At 45.4% G+C, this 20518-nt stretch overlaps 1 protein-coding gene and 1 long non-coding RNA gene across 5 annotated transcripts in view; both read right to left on the bottom strand.

Moving 5' to 3' along the window:
- PTPRA (protein tyrosine phosphatase receptor type A) overlaps positions 1 to 20518 on the bottom strand; it is a 128496-nt gene that overhangs the window by 78895 nt on the left and 29083 nt on the right. For 2 of the 4 annotated variants that reach the window (XM_059845437.1, XM_059845436.1), the window contains exon 2: positions 18885 to 19023. The exons of the other annotated variants lie outside the window; for them this stretch is intronic. The gene's annotated coding sequence lies outside the window, so the exon portion shown is untranslated. The remainder of the gene's footprint in view (positions 1 to 18884; positions 19024 to 20518) is intronic. 4 annotated transcript variants of the gene reach the window in all.
- Positions 3126 to 8020, bottom strand: LOC132326784 (uncharacterized). The gene is made up of 2 exons (XR_009486340.1): positions 5225 to 8020; positions 3126 to 3905 (listed from the first exon to the last, which is right to left on the bottom strand). It is a non-coding gene; the product is annotated as an uncharacterized LOC132326784 (long non-coding RNA).

Below are 20518 nucleotides of genomic sequence, written 5' to 3'. Positions count from 1 at the left end.
AAGACAGAGTCCAGGATGGCATCAGAAGATCCTGTGTGTGACAGCTCCACCCTACCAGGAGCAGCAGCTGGAATATGTCAGGCTACAAGGAGACATCTAAATCGAACTCTTGAGGTACAGAGCTGCTCCTCCAAAAATCCTGGATGCTTCACAAGCCTGAAGAAAAACAAAGAAATCCATCTGCCACCTCTTAGGGAAGGTACAAGCTCCAGGTAAGGCAGTATCCTGGGAAAAGGGAGGTTAATTTTCATTTTCTTTTCCCACTATTGCCCTGCAGCAAGAACAAACCCAAATGGTTTTGCCCTAATTTATGCCTGTTTTCCTTGCTATCCTAAACTTCCTCTAGTCAAAGGAAGGTTTTGCTGCAGAAAATTTTACAGATGGTAAAATCATAACAATCTGTGAGCAGGCAGGGTTGCACTCTGCATCCATGTAAATCAACAGCAAAGCTTCCAGCATTTCCAGGGGACAGGTTTTGCCACAGCTCCAGCTGGGGCTAGGTGCACCTGTGTTCCCACAATACCACAACAAACCAAACTGGAGATGATCCCTTCTCTATCTCTGACACCTGAAGCTCTTTTTTGCCTTCTAATAAACGAGATAATGATTTTTGAGTGAGTTTGCCCCTGGTCTGAGCAGCTGATTCTCCAGTGCTGTTGATATTCAGCACAAACTGGAATTTCTCTCTCTGGATGCTCTTTATTCTGGTTGAATTTAGTCAGGAAAGTGCCATAAACTGAGAACAAGTAAACAGAATTGAAGTGCCAAGACACTGTGGGTATCAAATAGTCAGCCTCAAAGAGAAGGAACTTCTGGGATGAATTAAGGCAAAAACTGTGCTCTGAGGGAGATCCCCACTTCCACACAGTGGGGAAGCAGATGGGGAGGAAAGGACCTTCCTGAGCTGTGCAGAAATGTCCTGCATTATCCCAAATGACACACTGCAGCCAGGGGAATAAGTGGGTGATGGACACACACATCCAAAGCTGCTGTTTTCCATTTAAACAGCAGAGTGAGGGTGGCTTGGAAACTCTACAGGCTCCTAAGGAGTTAAAAGGTAATTCTGGAGCCTGGCACAATTAACATTCTGGCAGAGTCTATTTAAATTGCAGGGAAAGTTGAGCTTGTCCAACTGGATAGTCAGACTGCAGGTTCCCCCAAACAGGGCTTTGATTCTCCAACACAACACCCAAAATCCTCTCTGGCTTACATAAAACACATGTGGAATCACGCTCCCTGTTGCACAACACAGCTCCAGGGAGAATTCCAGGTATAGAAGAATAAACTGGAGGTCATTGCTCTGGGAGGGCTGAGGATTTCTCTGGCAACAGAGGGGAGGACAGGCTGGTGCTGGTGGCAAAGCTGCCTTGAGAGCTACTGACAGCAGCAGCACCTCCCAAGGTCAGGGCAGGGGGGGTTTCACTCAAGCACAGCAGTCAGTGACAAAAAATATGAGCAAATATCTGAAAAAAAACCCTAAAAGCAAGTAGGTTTTGTGATCCAAACAACCCAAGCCAATAAAATTCTTATTATTTCTGCATCCTTGCATTCCCCATGCTGCTCTAGCAGTCCCAATAATCACCACTGCCTCAACATCCACTGCTCTGTCAGCCTGGTTTTAAAATATGCTGCCAGGGTGAAATAAAACCTGACTGTGCTTTTCTCAGCCTGCAAAGGGCAGCTCAGCACGGGGAGGGGAGATCTCCCTGCAGCAAAAGGTGTTAGAGAAGCATGGAGTGGTTTGGGATGGAAGGCACCTCGAAGATCATCTCATTCCAATGCCCTGCCATGGGCAGGGACACCTTCCACCATCCCAGGTTGCTCCAAGCCCCATCCAGCTTGGCCTTGGACACCTCCAGAGATGGGGCAGCCACAGCTTCTCAGGGCCTCACAGCAGAGAATTTCCATTTAAAATCCAATCTAAATCTCTCCTCCTCTATTTTAAAACCTTCCCCCACTTTGTCCTATCACTCTCTGCCTGTATAAAAAAAATCACTCTCCCTCTTTAAATCCCTTTAAGTACTAAAATGCCACATCTCCTGTGCACAGACCATACATGGAGCTCCCAGTGATTCTGCAGGGGATGCCACACCACCCTGTCCCTTCTGCAGCTCAAAGCTGGCTTTATTAGACTGAGTCTAGAAAGAATGAATGGGATCTAGGATAAGAAAATTACTGAGCTCTGCTACAGATAGATCAGAGATCCCAGATTAGAACCACAGAATGTCCTGAGTTGGAAGGGACCCAGGAGGATTATTGAGCCCAATTCCTCCAACAGGCAAAAATGACTGTGCAAAAGTGACTGCACATGAGCAGCTCTGCACAGCCCCAAAGCCAGCAGAGCAGGCAGCACTCCCGAGCTGACACAGACACTTTTTGGAGCTTTGTCCCACACACTCATTCTGAAAGCACTGCTGATTGACAGGGGTCAGCTCAATGGGCTCACAGGAAGGCCAGGGGAGGAAAGGGCTGAGCACAGGGCTCAGCTTCCCTTCTGACAGCAGAAAGCAGCACACACCAGCACAAAAGCTTTTGTTTTACACCTCAAAACCAAGCCACTGTTGCTGCTCTGGGACTGACAACTGCCCCTGCAAGCGGCGGGGCTGAAACCCAAACTGTGCAAAAACCCAGTCCTGAAAAATTCTTTTATTCTTCTTTTTTTTTAAGAAATCAGGGTAAGAACATTGCAGCTCAAAGCAAATCCAAGAAGGAAAAGCCTCCCCTGGATGCTGCTAGAGGTCAAAACCCAGTAAGTGACATTTAGTGATGCTGGATGGGGCACGTCCTCACACCCCAGTGAGTTCCCAAACCTCGGCGCTACTTCCAGAGCATCACAGAACAATCTGGGTCAGAAGGGACCTCAAAGATCCTCCAATTCCAACCCCCTGCCATGGGCAGGGGCTCTGTTTTGGAGAGGAACAGCCTCCCTGAGCCAGGCTGTGCAGTTTCCAGTAGCAACTGTGCCTAATCCAGCCCCGAGACAAAACTGTCGGTGCTCATTCATACCCACGGCACGTGCTGGGCAGACTCTGGGCATGGCCACAGCTACTGCATGGGGGATTTTTTTCCCCCAGTTAAAGCTCATTTTAAGAACATTTTTAAAAATAAAATAAGCATATTTAAAGTTGTTTTTTTTACAAATATAAAATTTTAATAGATGAGGTTGTGTAAGCTTATCTCTCTGCACGTTCATAGCACAAAATACATTTATTCAGTGTTTTATTTTCACAGGATTGGAGAAATCAACAAAAAAGAAGCTGGTTTGGTGGTGAAATTCTTGATTTAAAAAAAAAAAGAATTGTAAGAAAGAAGATACAAATCATTTGGAGAGGATTAAATCAGCAGTTGCTCTGCCCTGTATTCAGGTCACAGCACCAAAAAGATGCCTAATTGACAAAATAATGCTGGGATCACGTCACCTCTTAGGTACTGACAGCAGGGGATGTAAAGACTGAAGCAAAATAAAAAAATAAATAGTTTTCTAGGAAAGTTTCAGAAGAGGCAAGTCACCAGATACATGGGCTAATGAACCAGGAAGAAATGTCACTGAATTGCTAATGCATCTTTTTGGTAAATTCTTCAAAAAATTTCTTTTTCTGTTTTTGATTTGAGGTATGTGGTAGATGCACAAACACAAATTTTGTCTCTTTTTCTCTTTGGGCATATTTAGCTACCAGCAGCAGGTGAGGAAGGGGATTTTGAGCAGCTTCCCAGCATCTCCAAGGACACTGGGGAGAAGGGAGAGCCTGGTTCTCCCTGGGTTGGAGGACAGGAGGTGATGGGCAGAAGATGAATGGAGATGTTCAAGGTGCAGGGAGAAGCTTTTCCACCATGAGGTCAGTCAAGCTGGGTGCCCAGAGCTTGGGCAATTTCCATCCCTGGAGGTTTTCAAGTTGGATAAAGCCCTGGGCAAATTAACAGAATAAAAAGTTGGAAAAGCCCTCCAAGGTCACTGAATCCAACCATTCCCCCAGCACTGCCATGTCCCCAAGTGCCACATCCACATGTTTTTTTAATCCCTAAAGGGATGGGGACTCCACCAGTGCCCTGGGCAGCTGTGCCAGGCCTGGACACCCTTTCCATGCAAAAATATCCAATTTAAGCCTCCCCTGACCCAGCCTGAGGCTGTTCCCTCTCCTGTCCCTGCTCCCTAGGAGCAGAGCCTGCCCCCCCTGGCTGCCCCTCCTGTCAGGGAGTTGTGCAGAGCCACAAGGTCCCTGCAAACACACAGAAACTTGCATCATGGAATTATTTTATTCTGTATAAAACCATGAATAAAAAGGAACAGAGTTTGTTCCTTTTTACAGAGGTGTTCCAACACTTTGTCTGAGCGACAGCCCAATGCCATGATGTTAAAAACCTTCTAGAAAACAACCTCAAGTCCCCCTTTTCCATGTCATCCCTTCCTGAGTTTCCCCTCCACATTCCAACAGTGCCTGCCCTTCGCCTCCCCAGCCAGCCTGGAGAGATGTTATTCTTCTCACAAAAAAAAAAAAAAAAAACCCAAAAAAACCAACCCACCCCCCCACCTCGATTATTTATGCTGCTCTTTGAACAACACAAGCTATTGTCAGGGAGTGTTTTACAGCTCTGAATGTCACATTGAGAGTCTGGTCATGCCAGGAGAAAAGCCTGCCACTGCCATGTCCAGGCATAAATCCCTTTACTCAAGGCACCCTGAGCCCAGAGCTGGGTAAAACCTAAAAGGAAGCCAGTGGGTGTGACAGCTGCATTTTCTACAATGACATAAAAAGGAACAGGCAAAGCTGCTTGGGTGGGTTTTTTTTTTTTGAGGTAAAAGGTAGAAAATCTGCAAGGAGCATTGTGCAGAGCCAGGTGAGGCTGAGCTTGGGCTGGATGCTGCTCTGGAGGAATTGCACAGAGAAGCACAGGGCTGAGCAGAGCTAGAGTGCTTCCCAGCAGGACCCAGGCAGCTCTTGCTGTCGAGAAAACCAGGCTGGCTGGACAAGAAACCCATTTCCTGTCTGATTGTGACTGTGTGAAGGGAAACAGGGCTCTGGAGGAAAACAAAGCCCTGCCACCTTCGCCTGGGGAGCGCCCCAAAACCACTGAGCCATTACAAGCCTAAAAGACAAAAAAATGTGTTAAAAAAAAACCCAGTCAGGCTCTTTTTTTCCACAGTGTGTTACATTACAAGGCAAAACTGGACAGGTTGCAATCTTCCTCTGCCACACCCCAAATGCCAGGTTTCAGGTTACTTCACCTGCAGGAATTCACTCGGAAGCGTGGCACTTCTACCCAGCTCTTAGAGCCAAACCCTGACTCTGCAGCTTTTCCCAAAGTCCTGCAAAGAAAGCATCATCATTTCCTTCCCCCTCCCACACCCCCGTGCACCAATGAGGAATTAGAACCCGTGTGAAATAATAAATATGGCCCAGCAAAAAAGGGAATGAGGGGGGGCAATAGGAAAGGCAGCGTTCCCAACCGAGGGATCCATCCTTCCAGCCTCCCACTCAGGAAATGGCTTTTCAACGCTGCCTATCAAAGCTCCTCCCAGTTTTGGCATCTCCACCTCTTCTCCCTGCAGAATTCATTTTAAGCACTGAGGGTTTGGGGATTTTTTTAAACCAATTTGTGAATACTTGCACCGTACCCAGCATCGGCACTCACGGTTTTTCTGTTGCACATCTCATGGGTATATTTACTATCAGCAAACATCCCAGCAGTAATCCTGGATTTATTTCTTTGTCTTTCTGGTAACTCCTCCATGGCAGCACCTTCAAAGCCCAGAAATCCAGTCTGCCACCCTTCACAAGGAACCTCCAGGCATTTTGGAGAGCTCTGTGATTTATCTCCTCCACAATCTCAATTCACCATGAAAATATTTGGTGAAACCCATCAGCAGCTTCCCTGATACGAGTGCAGAGACTCCACCACTACTTCTGCCCACACAATTTTCTCTAACATCCAAAAAAAGAGATGAACTATGTGGTTTTTAAAATACAACCCTGTGGTGCTCAGCATTCCTGTTCCCCTTCATCTTTGAGGTCCCCATGAATTTTCCCAGCAATGGCACCGCGCTGCTGCAAAGATCTCTTGATTTATGCAAAAAACTTGATCCCTTTTCTGCCCTTTTTATGAGCAAAGGGTTTCTCTTTTTTCTTTGGATGTAGCCTGGTGATTAACTGCACACTGCCACAAGCCCCATGCACTGCAGTCCTTTGCTGAATGTCACAGAGCCTTTAGATTTCTGAGGATGAGAAGGATGTTGGGAGTACAGACACCTACAACAAAGAGAGCTTCGTGCAAGCATCACCTCCAGACCTTCCTCTTGATGAGATACTGCCTTTTATCCTGGATTTTAAGCAGCAGGAGCAGGGAGAGGGGTTTGTTGAGGTCACTGGTGAGGCTGGTGGCATAGTGCCATGATCTGCTGTGCTGCATCCATCAGGAACTGCTGCCTCCTGAGCCATGGGATGGAGAGAGAGGCTCTCAACACCAGAAGGGAGTGATTTACAGCAGGCAGGGAGCGTGGGGAGTGTGCTCAGAGAAGGACAGGGAGGTACAAAGCACCCTGCAGCTCTCACTGACCACCATCTGCAGCTGCAGAACCCCTGGGATGCAGTTGGGTTATTCCTCATTTCCCAGCAGCGAGAGCAAAGGGAGCCTGGGCTGAGCTCAGTAATTCCAGCCAGATCCCAAAGCCAAGAATTGCAGGGTTGTGCCAAGGCATTGATCAATGGCATTTTCTGAGCTCTCCAGCAGAGGAAAGACACAGATCTGTTAAAGCAGGTCCAGAGAAGGCCATGGAGATGCTCCAAGGGCAGGAGCCCCTCTGCTCTGGAGCCAGGCTGGGAGAGCTGGGGGTGTTCACCTGGAAAAGGCTCCAGGGAGAGCTCAGAGCCCCTTCCAGGGCCTGAAGGGGCTCCAGGAGAGCTGGAGAGGAGCTGGGGACAAGGGATGGAGGGACAGGACACAGGGAATGGCTCCCACTGCCAGAGGTCAGGGATGGATGGGATGTTGGGCAGGAATTGTTCCCTGGGAGGGTGGGCAGGCCCTGGCACAGGGTGCCCAGAGCAGCTGTGGCTGCCCCTGGATCCTGGAAGTGTCCAAGGCCAGGTTGGACAGGGCTTGGAGGAACCTGGGATAATGAAAGGTGTTCCTGACCTTGACAGGGGGTTGGAACTGGATGATCTTTAGGGTTCTTTCCCTTCCAAGCCATTCTGTGATTGTGTAACTGGAGCCACCTCACACACATGGCCAGGACAGATGGAAGGAGGAGCAGCCCTGAGAGCACCCTGACCCTGGGTGCAGATAATCCCTTAACTCCAGCCCCTCTGATGTGCCCCTGCTCACAAGTTCTCTCTCCTACATGAAAGGTGTCCAGAGCAGATCAGAGGCAGCAACACCACCTAGGGAAGAGCTCCAGTTTCCTTTCAGGCACTCTGGCTGGAGAAATGGAAAGGATTTAAAGCAGATGACAGAGTTAGTAAAAGATGAGCTTTGGTCTTAGTGGTTTGGTGTTTTTAAGCTCTGTGGGATTCAACCCTCCCCAAACAACTCTGGTGCCACAGAAATCACAAGAAGCCTGTGCCTCTTTGAGGGACAGTGCACTACTTCTCCTAATCAAAATATTATTATTGAGCTGATAAAATACTGATCAAGAGATAACCTCATTTTCTCCCACTCAATCCTTCCCCACTGCCACTGGGGTTCACGCTGGCATATGTTATTTTAGTGCAGGCAGAAGGTAATGATAGGAAAGCAATTACTGGGCAACGTTTTTAAAAATACAGTAAAATATTTATGAGCAATCTGATTTTTTTTCACGCCTGGTTGCTCCATGCACTGGGTCCACAACTCTACCACATTGTGGATGAGATGGCTTTTCACAACAGACTGGAATCCAGACAGCAGAGCCTCCCCAAAGCAGCCCTGCTGAACAGTGTGATTGGTAACTGTGTCCTTTGGAACAGAATCCTATGAGAATTCCAGAATTTTTGGGGTGGGAAGGACCTCAAAGCTCATCCAGTTCCACCTCCTGCCATGGGCAGGGACACCTTCCACCATCCCAGGGTGCTCCAAGCCCTGTCCAACCTGGCCTTGGACACTTCCAGGGACCCAGGAGCAGCCACAGCTTCTCTGGGCATCTTCTTTTTCTCCTTTTTAAGGGATTGATGGATTTGGAACAAATATGAAAGCTAATTTTTTTTCCCCCAAAATATTTTATCACTAATCCCTGGATCTGGAGCACAAGTTTCTCCCTGCTCTAAAAATGCAAAATTTTCAGATTCAGCCAAGCAAAACAGAGAAAATACTACACACATGGGAAATTTCAGCATGAACATTTTCAAGTTGTGTTAAGTGACAAGGAGGAGGCTCCTGACTCAAGGAATGTGAATATGGTGACCATAAACATCAGACCATGAGGTGCCTGTCATGGGGACAATTTTTTGAAAGAGAAACTGAAGTTCAGCTCCTGTGGGTGTTTAAATTTCAGGTAGGTGGGTTTCTACAGTTAAAAAAAAAAAAAAAAAAGAATATTCCAAATATTCCACGTGTAAAATTGACTTGGGTGAATGCCACACTACTTTGGCCCCACGAAGGGATAAAAACTTCATTTTTGTGCTTAGAATCAGAGAACCATTAAGGTTGGAAAAGCCCTCTGAGGTCATTGAGTCCTCTGCTCCCCCAGCAGTGCCACATCCACAGGGCTTTTAGATCCCCAGGGCTGGACCACCCTTTCCATGAAGGAATTTTCCCAATATCCAACCTATCCCTTCCTTGAGCCTGTCACGTGTCCCTTTGAGAAACTATTTCAACCCAGCTCTCCCCACAAGCCTCATAAAAGGATTTCACTGCAACAAATGCCACTGCAAAGAACAAGAATGACTTAAAAATCCAAATACAGCTTTTTTTTTTTTATTTTTACCATGTAATTGCAAATAACAAACATATCTGTGGTTCACAGAGGAGGCAATAAATTAAAGCTACAGTCACAAATCAGACCAGAAAAAGATACTTAAGTCATTCAATCCACCACCCTGGGATGGCTGTGGCCTCATGGGATTCTGCTCAGTTTTGTGAAAGACTTGGAGTCCTGAAGAGAGGAAGTACAACACCAAGAGCTCTGTCTGAAGTGTTTTCTTTTTTATTTTTATAAAATGAAGCCATCCCTCTGGTGCTTCCTGAGCACAGCCTTGTCGGTCTGGCTGGAGAAAAGCAAATGGTCTTTAGCAAATAGGCTTTTTATGTGTGAGAGGAGCACATCATAAATAAAAAGAAAGTTTGATCCCTGGCAGAAGGGTTGTGTGTGTTCCTTCTGTAACCACCCCAGGATGGCTGTGAGATTTTAGCTTCTAGAGAAAGAGACAGGTATTTAATATCTTTTGTGAATCACAGAGTGATTTGGGTTGGATGGGACCTTAAAGATCATCTGGTCCCACCCTCTGCTACAGGCAGAGACACTTCCACTATCCCAGGGTGCTCCAAGCCCTGTCCAACCTGGCCTGGAACATTTGTTAACTTTAAATTCATGCAAAAAGGTGCATTTTGAGCCATTAGGAAGCTGAAGATTCCAAAATTTTAACTTCCTCACTGATTTTTCTGCTTTCACCAGACATTGAAGAATAAAAAAAATTTAAAAGCCAATTTTTTTTCATTTTTCTTTGAGCTGTACCCCTCAACCAATGCATTAAGTGCCTATTTCCATAGCTTTGGTGAACAGAACTATTTTAGGAATGATCACTAAACAAAACAAGTTGAAGGTTTGGGTGTTGCAGTAGTTTGGAGTTTTAATTTCTGGGGCTTTTTTTATTTTGAGGACAAGAGGAAATGACCTCAAGTTGCACCAGGGCAGGTTTAAATTGGATATGAGGGAAAATTTCTCCATGGAAAGGGTTGTCCAGCCCTGGTAGAGCAGCCCAGGGCAGTGATGGATTCACCATTCCAGGAGGGATGTAAAATCCAAGTGGATGTGGCACTTGGGGACATGGGTTAGTGGTGGCCTTGGCAGTGCTGGGCTAAGGGCTTCAATGATCTTAGAGACATTTTCCAACCCAAACAATTATATAATTCTGTAATTCTATGAAGGAAAAAAGCCCCATAACCACAAAGCCATGAACTCTGCACTAGTTTCCACTGCATTTCCAGAACACATGTCCAAAGAGACATTTTGGGAGAATTAAAGACATTTTGCCAGAGATGGGTTGGAATAAATCCATAGTGAGGAGTTCCTGTCCCTCAGCTGAAGCCCAGCTGGGTGTAGGTCTGTAAAGAGCAAGTCTGGTTTCACACCAAGTCCATCCATGAGGATTCTCAGGACTTTCCAACTTGGTATAAGCAGGAGAAAACCCCAAAACTCGACTGAATGAGTTTTTCAGTCATCTGGGCTGTAACTGAAGCCATCTCCCCACACCACAGATGTGACAGCACCACAATAGAATGAATAATTCCTGTAACTCCCTCCAAACCCAAGGACAGCACTGAGGGCCTAAATTAGGAACATGAAAACCATTAACATGACCAATTAACCTCTGCCCCACCCTCCCCACGCCGCATAAAAGCCGACGTAAGAATCCCCAAGATAACATTGTGTGTCAGAAATATCACACACAGGAATACAGCAGTGCCTGGGCTTGTTTCCTGACCTGGGAAAGCTGCTATAATTGTAGTGCATTGTGCTCCTGGAGCATTTCAAGTTGGAAGTTGGTTGCTAACAGTCCTGGTTTGCTGTTGGAATTTCCAATCAGGCTCCTAAAACTCTTGGGGTTCCTCAAGCAACGCCGGGTGAAGATGCTGCTTTGAGTTCTGGACTGTGTGGTTCAGAAGGAATTTAATCTTTCTTGGTGGAATTTAATTTTTCTTTTCTTTTCATCCCAGGGATATAAAAGCTGGATGTGGAGAAGACAAGCAAATCAAGCAGAATTGGTGTGTTTGTGATTTTTGATGCACATTTCATTGCTAAGGGAACCTAAACCAAAATCATCTTGGCTTTTGGAGGCTCTCCAGGTGAGTCAAGAGGACAAATATTCAGGAGATCATCTGATTTTAAGGAATTTCTTCATGGAAATGGTTGTTAAGCATTGCAGGTGGCTGCCCAGCAAGGTGGTGGAGATCCATCCCTGGGGGTGTACAAGGAATGACTGGACATGGCACTTGGTGCCCAGGTCTGGGTGACAAGGTGGGAATGGGTCACAGGTTGGACTCAATAACCTTGGAGAGCTTTTCCAACCCAAATGATTCTGTGATTTTTCATTAACTCAGCTGTTACATTACACATAATTCAGAGGTTTGGGTCTCCAACCTGGCCAGCCTTCAGGGAAATCTCAAAACATCCCAGAAACCACCACACCCTCATGCACAAGCCCTCAGTCCATGGCATTCTCCCCTCCTGGTGGATGCCATCCTTGCAAGCAAAATTCTCCCAATTCTCCCCACCCTTTTCTAGAGAATTTGAACTGCCCAGATGACAAATTTGAGGAGTGTAAAGGATTCCTCTCTCCCAGCAAAACCCAAAGGATGTGGCACCTGACAAACACACAGAATTATCAAGTCCTGTCTTCATAAAGAGTTTTTATCCCAATGAAGCCTTCTCCAGTCAGTATTTCCAGGTACCATCACCAGCAGCTTTTAGTTCTAAGTTCTTTTTTAGTTCTAAGTGCTTTTCCACCAAGCCCAGACAAGGTTAAAAGCAACACTTTCACTCATTTTATCCTTTGCAATAAAAATGAACAGATATCAGTGACCCAAACAGACAGTGCTGGAGAAGGGCTTCTCCAAAATGAAAACATTTTTGATGTCCCCAGCAATGCTGAAAGCCATTGGCATCTTAATTTTATCCTTGTGGTGACCTGTGGGCTTAGGCCTCTCCTTAGTTTCACCCTCACTTTCTCTCCATGAAAAGCCACAATTTCCACTTCAATCCCTCCTACCACCTCCCTTAAGGTGTTTTATGAACAAATATTTTAAAATAATTTTAATAATATATTTTATAATAAGAATATTTTAATAAAAATACATAAGATTTTAAAATTAAAAGAATTTTAATTAAATATTAATATATATTATTATAATAGTATAATAATTTTGAGTTATTTCCTTGAAAGTTGGGATTTTCCCCTTGCCACTGCCATGCCAGTTGTTTGCCAAGGACTCCACGAGGCCCATCCCCAGAGGAAGACCATCCTCCCAGGAATTTTCCAAGGGTGAAGCTCAGCACCACCAGCCAGGCCCTGAACAATAAATCCTTCCCTCATTAGTATGCTGAGCCACATTAGTTCTGCTGCTCACAGAGCCAAAGCATCAAAGTGGGGCTGAATCTTCAATTTCACACTTCGCAACGTGACGCATCAGATCCTCCCGGGGCTCTGGGTGCTGATGGGATTCACAAAGAGTTGGAGATGTGTGAGGTGCTGCTGGTAAATCTGCCAATGGGAAAGAGGCAGCACGTGCCTCTGAGAGAAGGGGGATGAAGTCATCCTGTATAAAACTGGGGTTAAGGCAGCGGAAGGGCGAAGTGACTGCCCAGCATCACACTCGAGGCTGTGGTAATACCATGACCTCAGCTGAGGAGTTGGTAACATCCTTGTGGGGGTTTTAATTGTTGGTTTTTCTGGGTCTGGATTGAAGGCACTTGAGAGGGTAGTTCATGTTTGGACTCAGGTGTTTATTATTTCTTATCAGTAAAACACTCTCACTACTGTGAGTTTGGCAGCTTTTCACTAGAAGGCACAAAATGGCCAACAATCTCTTGTTCCAAGGGCTTTTAAGACTGAACTATCCAATTAAGAACTGACACCTGGATTATTTCACCTTTTAACCCAATAACTGATCCCACAGAGACACAATGCAGACTTTTCTGCCCAGTTACAAAATGCCACCCAGACCCATGGAGAAGAAGGAAGAAGAAGCATGAAGAAGAAACCCAGGACCACACCCTGTGCCCTCCATCTTGCTGCCATCCACAACACACTAAAAATCCCAAAACCTAAATTTCTCACCAAGTGATACACCTACACTGCTCTCTAAAATTTATTTCACACTTTTGTGGATGCCAGTCTATCTTGAAGTCTGGGAAACTTTCTCCATGAGTGAGGGTCAAAGTCAGTGCTCCCCTGGGGGTGAGGACACCCCACAGCAGACAGAGAAATATTCCCAGTGCCCTGGGTTTCCACACATCCTAAAAATCAGACATGGATTACCTAAAAATAAATTTAGACTGCAGAATTTGCATCGAGTCTGGGAAGTCTCAAGGTCTCTCCACCCAGCCCATCCCCCCACTGCTACTCAGTTTTCATGGAATTTGCAAGATTTGAGGGTTTTGAAGTTTCTCAAACGTGGTTGGAAATGCTTGGAGGTTCTGAAGGTTATTTGGGATGAAGGGGCCAATAAACACAGACTGTGTCCTGTTCCTGCTCTCCTGTCTTTAGGAAATGAGTTTTAGAAACACAACATGTTACTCATCACTGCAAGAAAACTCTGACTGATGCTGTCATGGCTGCAGTTGTACCTGTACTTACCAAATGCATTTCAGCTGATTTTTGCACTGAGAACTCTTTGTCCCTATTGAAAACAGAATTCCTCCAAGAAGACAACATCAGCCTTGATGATTAGAACAGAGAAAGACCAACCAAGACCAGGGAATGCTTCCCTGCATTCAAAGTTGAAGCAAAGAGGTGTCTGGGATGGCAAGAGACTCCCAAATACTCAAACTGGCAGCAACATTCCTCAATACATGGGCAGCATTATGGTTTTGGAGGCTTTGGAGGCATTGCACAGATTAATCACACACAAAGTAATGATCTCACAGCGAAGTGCTGAGCTGGAATTACAGAGATTAATGCTCAGGTCCCAGCTCTCAAAGTTCTCACCCTTGGGGAAGTCATATCAACTCCTGCATCTCGCCTCCCCACAAAACCTCCTTTGAATTACTGACTGCAGAACCTGAGTGAAGATGCCAGAGGGAAAGACCATTCCAAAGGCTTTAAAAAAAATTATTATTTTTTCCTTAATACCCGCTGTGAGGCACTGTCTTGTTTAATTCATGATTCTTTGAAGAAAGATTTGCCATCTTAAGGGAATAAAAACAAGTCTGTGTTATCTTTTTTAAAAACATCACGTGTTTCTGCTACTGGTGAAGTCTAGGCCTGAACAAATACCCCCATGGACCTCCCAAAAACTGCAAATTCAGGTAGCAATGAATTGGATGGGAATGGGTACAATGTGTTTGGAGACCCAAAGCAAAAATCTGAAGTTAGCAGAGCATTTTTTGACCTAAATTCCCTCAGGAACAGAAGGGCACAGCAGGAAATACTGTCCCATACAGCTTTATGAATTTTGTGACTCCCACTGCTGAATCCCTCAAGACTTTGGTTCTTCTGGAGTTACAAGTTAGGCTCTTCTTTTAATTTTCCAAGCTCACATAATAGAAAATAAGACATTAACTATCTTATTTTGTGGCTTTTCCCCATTGCCCAAACCACAAAATTCAGGCCAGGTTTTGGTGGGGATGGGAAGAAATGGGAAAGTATGTAGTTGGAAAAAGAACAACAAAGTTCAGTCATGCACAAAATGCTTTTTTAGAAATTTTTTTTAATTGAAACTCAAAATTTCTGTGAAGAATTTGCCATGAGACAATAGCTGTGTTTTGGTGGTGACATCTCTGCCATGCACAGAGCTGACAGTCACAACTGAGACATCTCCAACCACAGACACCAAACCTCCCTGCCCACACTGCACCTGAAATTGCACTGGGAGGCCTCAGAAATCCCACAGGATTCCAACCAATCTCCAGCTGCCTTGGAAGTGTAATTAACTGCAATTGCCTTTTTGATTTTATCTCCATTTTCTCAGGTTCTGGGCAATTTGGGAAAGCTCTGTGTGTACCTACAGGTGAGAATGCACACCAGTGCATGCACCTACTTGTCTGGAGCTACCAACTTCCCAGTGGATCTGCTTTTCTCAGGGCCTCCTTGGAGAATGAAACTTCTGGGAAGAACCCCATCCTTTGGGAAATTCTCCTTCTTAACCTGTAAAGTCACTGATAAAAAGATTTCTGGTCCTGCTGGTGATATGAGCTCCAATCAAGGGAGTGTTCAAGCTCAGCTTGGCTCCACTAGGCTCAAGCTCTGTGCTTCCCTCATGGTTTTCTGACAAATTGCTCTCACAGGGATTTAAAAAAATATGCTGTCCTGGCCCTTGCTGTAAAAAAGAGATTTTCCTTTCTTCTCCACATAATTTTTACAGTTTCCTAAAAAAAAAACAGAAAGAAGGGATTCAAAGAGAGCAATGAGGAACAGGAGAAAAAAAAAGGGGGAAGTTTGACCTGTGTCAAGGAGTAATTGATACTCCAGGCTACAGCTTCATCCATTTTCAAAGAATCACAAAATCAGGGGATGGTTTCAGGGAATCCCCAGGCTGGATGGGGCTTGGAGCAACCTGGTCTAGTGGAGGATGTCCCTGTGCTGGAAGCAGATGGTCTCCAAGGTAGCTTCCAATCCAAAGCATTTCATGATTTTATGAAAATTCTTGCCCCTGCAGGGAAAGTTCTGCACTAGTTTCATTCAAAAATACAGATTAGGTGCAGTCAAGGGCTTGGAGAAATCCATCCAAAAAATTAGAGAGCTGTTTCAATCTGAAAAACTTTCCTAGTCAGTGGAAAATTCAGCTCTGCTACAAAGTCAGATGGAAGTTTCTGAGCCAGCCCAGGCAGGAGTTTGCTCGTACACCCCAAGGAGAAAGGCCAAGAATGAGACATCTGAACAGAGCCCTGCCAAAACCTCCCTGGTTTTATCATCCTGAGTTCAAACCCAGACCTCCTGTCCTGCTGTTCACACTGCACATAGAAGGGTTTCCAAGAAATGTTTCTTGGCAGCAATCCCAAAAACCCCAGCTTCCGACCCGCTGCCGGGAGCAGAGGTGGCTTCTCTGCGGATTTTGAAAGCTGAATTTCCAAAGAAATTCCAGCATTTCTGAACAAGGCTCTTGATTTTCTCAAACAAAACTATTTCTGTGAGCTTAATTCAGGGCTGGTGGTCTAAGGACTTGGAGAAGATGATCCTGCCCACATTCCCATTCCAGGTTTTACATGGCATCAGGAATGCTTCCCACCTACCCTTCCTGTAAACCTGCTGGGATCACGAAAATGATTATGATGGAAAATGTGTGAACCCAGATTTTAGACAGAATTTCTTGGCTATGAGCGTGGTGAGGCCCTGGCACAGGGTGCCCAGAGAAGCTGTGGCTGCCCCTGGATCCCTGGCAGTGCCCAAGGCCAGGCTGGGCAGGGCTTGGAGCAACCTGGGATGGTGGAAGGTGTCCCTGCCCATGGCAGGGGTGGAATGAGATGACTTTTAAAGAACCTTTCCAAACAAATATTCTACAGTTCCCACTCATACCCTCTGGGACAGATAGCACCTGTCTGACAGTGGGTCTGTTCCTACCTCCCACCCTCCTTCCCCTCCTCCAGAAATGCATTTTAAGCCAATTTTGATTTGAGACCACCTGGGAGCACAATGATGTCCAGGATCCCAAGGTTTCCAATAGCACAAGAAAAACCTTTTAGGATATAATCAGCATTTCAGATCTAAATTCAGAAGTCTTCTCACCTGTGCTCTTCAAACACAGGCTCCCTGCTCTGCCAGCACTACTGCTACTCTGCCTGAGCTGGAATAAATGTGACATTGCTGAAAGAGCTGACAAAAAGAAGACAGCAACTTGTGACAAGTAAATGGGACCAGTGCAAACAAAGCCCAGAAATCTGAGTGGGCAGCTTTGTAGAGGCTTCATGCATCACTTTTCCCCCACATAATCCAAATCTGAATGCCCTGGCCCTGTGACACCAATCAGGAAGTGATGGATAATGAAACACAAGCAGAAATGGGTGCAAGCCCTTCCAGCTCCCATCAGCTGCTTCATAACTCTCATTTTAGAGAGAGAAAAAACATTCAGCCCAAAATGTCTTTCCAGTAGCCCATAAGAGTCAAGGGGCCCTGGATATGATGGACACCTCTGACACTTCATCTCTGAATCCCACCTAGAATCCCTCTCCACCTGAGGTGATGAACAAGTCCCATGGCCTCAGGGTGGACTTTGCTGTCTCATTCCAAAAGGACTCTGTTGAAGAAGCTTCTGTTTAATCCAAATTTTAAAAGGAAGGTGCTGAGGACTCTTTCATTTCAGCCAGTAGAGTCACATCCACATGGGGCTTCATCATGCAAGACAAACCACTCACACACACACAAATTTTTTGGGACCATTTCACCTGGCCAGTCACAGCAGTGATCAGTTCATGGCCACTGCTCTTCACGTGGCTCCAGGCACATCCTGCCAATCCCAGCAGCTCCAGGATTCCAGCTGGCCACTGAATTCCAACCCCAAACAGCTCAGAAGCCCTGATAGGCACATCCAAGCTTTTACTCCTCTAAAAAAGCCTTTTCTTATACTAGCAAAAACTTAAAAATAAATGGAGTTTATTCTATTAATGTTTATGCTGAGCATCATGTATTAATTACTTCTGAGACTTCAGTCTCATTGAAGTCTCAAAGAATCCTTTTCTGGGATCAGCTATGGAGAAAACAGGCACCAAAGACAAAGTCTTTCTCTTAGGACAGCTGGCCACTTCTCAGTAAATTACAATCATAGAATACCCTGAGTTAGAAGGGAGCCACAAGGATCATCCAAGTCCAACTCCTGGCCCTGCACACTAATTACTGGGATTCATTCAGCTGTTGACCTCAAGAGTTTTCCCCAAATCAAAAAGTGAGCAAGCAAAAAATTTAAAAAATCAACTTGAAAATACAGGTAACAAAACCCAGCATGAAATTCAGTGAAGTACAGAGAGGAACACACACAAACAGATCTGAAACTCACTGCTAAATATCACACAGATTCCAAGGGAAGGATTTAGTCAACCCTAAAAGTTAGGATTGGCTTCAGTTTGGCACTGGGGTATCGAGTCAGATCTGCAATGAGTTCAAAGAATTTTTATAGGAAACCATAAATTGGTTATGTTTGTGAAGCAGGCAGTGTCAGCTGGACCTTGTGTGGAGGCTTTAAGGAAATATCAAACCACAAATACAAACTACTTCTCCAGACAGGGTGAACCTGTGAAAGCCACAGCAACAAGAAATGCTTGAGGAAAAGAGCTTGTTGATACAAATCCCCAGGTTTCACAGGCACATCTCCCTTTGCTGCTCCAGCAGCACCATCCCTGCACTGAATCCACTTGGTTGTCTTTCCAAACACCCAAGAAGAAATCTTATAGTAGGGTTTTTATTTTTAATTTTTAAAAGCATTCTTCAATCTTTTCCACAGGTTAGACCACGGGAAGAACTTTGACCAGAAAAACTTCCCACAAACTCCCTGATGGATGTTGGGTTTTAATTCACCAATGTTCTGAGTAACACTTCTTACTCTGGAACCTTCCTTCTTACTCCATGGCCTTCCCTTCCTCAAAAAGACCCTGGGCTTTTTCTTTCCCCCCTCCTTTATAAATCATTCCTGCAAGAATTCGTGCCCATCTGCACCAAAGTAAGAATACATTTCAGTCTAATACTAATTCAGGATACTTTAGTCTAATACTGGTTTGTATAGACAACAAAAAGAAATTTATTAAAAATTCTCTTCAAAACAACGCAAATATTGATGCCCAAACTCTACTTAAGACACAACCCAGAGGTTTCAAAAATGAAAGATTCTTAAAGGTAAATGAAGACAAACCACTGGATTTATCCAAGGTTACACCAAAACAAAGCCAACACTAAGACTGAGCTCGTTAGGATGAAACAAGGGAACGATGGAGATTTCTCTGTGTAGGATTGAGGGATGTGAATCCATGAGGAAGCTGTACCCCCTGGAACCTCCAAAAGCTACACCAGCACCAGCCCCACACCCCAAACATCTCATCCATGCCTCTGCTGTACCTTGAAAGGGACGTTCATTCACCTCTTTGCCTCCCCGACGCGACGACCAAAGCTTTTTCTGATTAAAACCAAACCAGGAGGATGAGGAGCACACACTCAATCAATCCTTGTTAAGGCTGATGATTATTCTCAAAGCACCCTGGAAGAGAGGAACACCCAGTGAGTGCCTTGTGCCAAGATCAAACAGCCTTTTTCTGCCCCAAATGCCTGGGTTCTGTTGTTTGTGATTGGGATTGTCCCATTAAACTGAGATTGTCTCAGCCATTATTGTAGTCCCCATATAAAATAAGTTTATCCAAGCATTCCAAGCTCAGATGGAGGAAAACCTTGCAGAAGACAGGGAGATGGTCAAGGAGAAGACTGAAGACCAAGCTCATATTTCAGGGAATAACTCAAGTTTACACGGCCTGTTAATACAGCAGCAGTTAATTAACGACAAAAAATGAGTCTTAAATTGTTCTGTTTTGCAGAGAGGACACCAAAGAACACACACCACTTGGCCTGAAGCTGGAATGATCTCATTTTCTGCAAGGTTTTACATCCAAATCTAGACTGCTGCCTTAAAAATGCCCTTATTTTTGGAGAGGAAAGTGAAAGTTTGTGGGCAGGAGCCAGGTACTCATCAGGCCAGCCAGCACCAGTGGGAAGAGAGGACAAACCTCTGGACAGCACAAACCCTTCTGGAGGCCTGGAACAGGAGAAGGTGCCTTCAAAGACTCCTCTGCTCATGAAAACAGCCTCAAGGTGGAATTAGAAATGTATCAGTTAAAGCATCTACAGGAGTGAGAGTGGCTCCTCTGGAGCTGTGGGTACGCTGGCAAGGAGGAGAGGAAAACAATATTCCACCAGGCTGGGGGAGAGACAAGTGAATTATTCCCTTGGCAACCACTTCATGGGACTTGGTTCTCTCCTCAGTTATTCATATTTGGCTCCTCAGCTACTTTCTGTAGGACTCCTCCAGTTTTAGATCTCATTTTCAGCTCAAGTTGGTTACATCTTCCCTGTGCTGTGCAAAGCACAAACAGGCAAGGTGCATTTTTTAAGGTGAGTCCAAAACAGCTGAAACCACCTGTACCGTGGGAGCATCTGGTAAAATTCAACAGCCTCCTCAATGGAGCAAGAGAAAAGCTGATGCTCTTTTGTTCTAATGCTTTATTAGGGCATTAAAGCCTCACACAGAATGAACACCCAAACCACCCACCCACAGCAAAGGCAGCAGCAGAACTGATGCCCCAGAGCTCTGACAGCAGCTTCCAGGTATCCCTTAAACATTTTGGTGAAGGTGATGGATACTGCCAGGCTAGAGAGCACCACTGAAAAAACCAATATCCTCACATCCAACATCCCTGGAAGTGTCCAAGGCCAGGCTGGATGGGGATTGGAGCAACCTGGTTTAGTTGAAGGTGTCCCTGTGTTCCAACTCATGTTGGAACTAAACCATCTCAAAGGTCCCTTTCAACCCAAACCATTCTGTGTTTCTATGGATTTATTTGAAGTTGGAGAAAGGAGATACATTCTGCAGGCACAGAGAAGGAGCAGCAGAGCATCTTCTCCCTGGTGCTGCAGCAGAGCTCCCTGGACACCCCCTCCACTGTTCTGCATTCCCCAAGAAACAACCCAGCCTGTTTATGGCC

The sequence above is a fragment of the Haemorhous mexicanus genome, chromosome 4 (assembly GCF_027477595.1).
Source record: "Haemorhous mexicanus isolate bHaeMex1 chromosome 4, bHaeMex1.pri, whole genome shotgun sequence".
NCBI classification, from domain to species: Eukaryota; Metazoa; Chordata; class Aves; order Passeriformes; family Fringillidae; genus Haemorhous; species Haemorhous mexicanus.
The sequence above is the reverse complement of the archived record's forward strand: the minus strand, read 5'-3'. Positions and strand labels throughout refer to the sequence as shown.